The sequence below is a fragment of the Acyrthosiphon pisum genome, chromosome A2, assembly GCF_005508785.2.
Source record: "Acyrthosiphon pisum isolate AL4f chromosome A2, pea_aphid_22Mar2018_4r6ur, whole genome shotgun sequence".
In the NCBI taxonomy this organism is placed as follows: Eukaryota; Metazoa; Arthropoda; class Insecta; order Hemiptera; family Aphididae; genus Acyrthosiphon; species Acyrthosiphon pisum.
Genome location: NC_042495.1, coordinates 20032244 through 20035623, shown reverse-complemented (window position 1 = coordinate 20035623; position 3380 = coordinate 20032244).

Genomic DNA, 3380 nt, shown 5'->3' with positions numbered 1-3380 from the left:
TATTGCCATATAATAGTTTGTAGACTTTTAACTGATATAGGTATACAATTGTTTTTCTAAAATATCTGCTACCTTTTATTTAAAAATGATGTTACCTAGTTGATAAAAAGGGTACCATAAAAAAATGTAAGCAGTTAATATGTGGTTGCGATCGAGGCGAGCAGTTTTTTTTTACCCATTCGGGCCGGACAACAACTAGATAGACGCGTCTTTATACTACAGTTGTGACCAATGTTGAAGTCGGCCGCCATTTATAAAGCAGGTAATGTTTACATTTATTTTACATATTTTATATTTTATATACATAATATATACTGTGATAACATTATTTTATAAACATTGCCTGCTTTATAAATGGCGGCTGACTTTCATTATAAGAAAGAGACGGCTATTTAGTTTTTGTATATATCTACGGGTGTACCGGTATATAGGCCTATATATTATTAGCGTGCAAAATTATATAAGTTAAAAGAATTTTATTTTTGTTTTATATTCATAATAATATAAGTTCCTATAACGTATATTAAAAAAAAATAATAATGTGTTGGCCGTATATTATTATATACAGTTATCACGAAAATAAATTGCGTGTTAAATTTGTTAATATAGGATTCTCAACATTTACCTATCATTTGTCATTTGTCATCAGCTGTCAATTGTGATTTTCTTCGACTTGTGTTCTTCTTTCAGTATATTGAAATGCTAAATCTATTGAAACCCACAGTGAACCCTGATCGGCGACAAATCAGCAGCAAACTATGGTCAGTTGTAGAAGAGTCTCAGACGCGTTGATAAACGCTTTAAGAGCGGCTGCTGTTGCACGGTCTTTGAACTACATATTGTCTGCAGTCCCTCTACCGCGGCCGGTGCGTCTACTCTTGATGGTTGCTCTGGAATCAAGCAATGTCCCGGTCCCATTGAGGATATTGTCACCACTGCCAATAGAATACGCCGTAGGAGATTAATTGTCATGGAGAATTCGGAAGATTTAGGCGTGTCAATAAACGACGATGGTGGCCGGCTGCAAGGAGTGGCGGCGCCGAAACCTACCAAAAAACGTAGGCCGGTCCTTGCGGCCATCGGCAGGAGAATTTTAAGGATCGCCCGTAGGCTGTGCTGTTGCGGTGCACCGAAGGTGGATTAGATTGGGTGATCTAAAACTTTATTATTTATTATTATATATTTATCTATATTGTATTTAAATTATTGTCACAGCTAATATTACATCCCACAATCTTATCATATATAACATAAACTCAAACTTATTACCATGAACTAATATATTATATCATTACTATCATCAATTCATTAAACAAAATTCCCATAACAGTCATTAATTCCAATATTAAATTTCTTATCTACAAACCTCATTAAAATTATCTGTATTTAATTCCTCTGCTATATTGTATTATATAATCTCGATTGTTTTGTATACTTAATTATCGAACCACTTATTACATAAATGTCACACGCTACACTATTATTATAAATATTAAAATTTGTTGTTATAAAACTTGTCAGAGAATTAATTTGCTGATACATTTTAAATATAATAAATAAAAAAAAAAATCTAAATTAAATTAATTCCGGACTATAATATATTAGAGAATTTCACATTAACTGAACGATAAAAAATTTAGTTACGGAACAGTGAAAACGTCTTTACTATACTATATACTTACTTATGGTAATATGAAACGTTTTAGGCATTTTTCTAATCAATTTGTCACTGTCATCATCCAAAAATGAACTTTTTCGTTTGTTAGAAGATATACCAAATTCAAAGATCAACCGCGGTTGTATTTTACTTATAAATTAGGTATATATAATCGATTCAGATAGGATTTATAAACGGATACTATAAAGAGTCTGTTTTTAAGATTTTATACTGAGTAGTGACTATTTGAATATTATATTGTAGGTACGTAGAAACAAAGTATCACCCTGGCTGCTCGTTAGTGTTTTTTTCATTTTCAGCCATCAAAAATATAAACAATTTTAATCGTATTTTTTATTATTTCATTATGATTACACAGATATCTAATTGTTTAAAATAAGTATCGTTATATTTAAACTACATGCAAAAATATCTGTGACTTACTTATTTAACCAATTGTATTTTTATTTATTTGCATTATTATACCTACAATAAAACTTTCATTTAACCAACAACACTTTCTGTTTAACAAAATAATTTTGTGAACCATACAAAATTAGAACCACATTTGTTTAATATTGTACCTTATTATTAATAAATAAAAAAACATGTTTTTAAATATCACGCTTGTTTTTATTTTACACAAAAAAAAATACTAGTATAAAAAAAATTAATTATATTGTGGTCCGAATGGTCCATCATTTTCCGAAAAGCCTTCACAGTTGTTTACGAAGTAGCTCTCTTGTGTGGGTGGAGACAAGGGTGAAATTGATGTCAGATAATCTGACTGGAAATAATCAAAATTAAGATATGTTTTTGTATATTAGATTTAAAATGTTTATTACCTGTGGATATATGGTGAACAACGGCGGTGGGGAAAAAGTCATAAAACACTCGTCATTGTATCCCTGTAAAAAATAGTTTATTAACATAACATAATATAGGCTATGTATATAAAAAAAAATGCTAGTACCTCATCTTTTTTCAGTTTTTCCGTCCATTTTTGAATGATAGAATCAGTTGCGTATATTTGTATTTGATTTATGAAAATGTAATCATTCTCATCAATAGCGTGTATTGAGATATAATTATTGTCAATTTTTCTCACATGGTTTCTCATTATTTCGGGTGTATAGTCTTGTAACGGCACGTTTATTTTTAAGAATGTGGCGATTAAATCAATATGACGTATTACTATTGGTTTAATTATAGTGGATTTTCTTCTGGTGATCTCGAAAATAGTAGACTCTAAATCTTGTAAGACCAAAAGGTCTGCACGATTGAACAAAACACGGCATCCGTCTTGAATTTTTGATTCTATAACGAGTGTGTTCTCCGATTTATATACCATACTAGTTAACAAAATTGAGTCTGTCTCCAAAAATAAATTTCGTTTATATTTTTCTGGCTTATCGAGTATGAATGATAGAATGTTGCCCATAAGTCTGAATATACGTTCTAGAAAATCGGGAGGAATATTTACATACCGCGAGTTTGTTATAATATGTATCTTGGTATTGAATTCATCGGTAGGGTCTAGTCCAATGTTTAAAAACTTGCGTGCTGTGAAATTTATGGTTAAGTTACTGCAATTGATGAGATTAGCTGGTGGTGGTGGTGGAGTATATTTAAAAGATTTCTTGTAAAGATTTGCCATATTTTTGATTGGACCGGCCATATTTATTTTAAACACTGAAAAATAATTATGATTTAAACAATACGA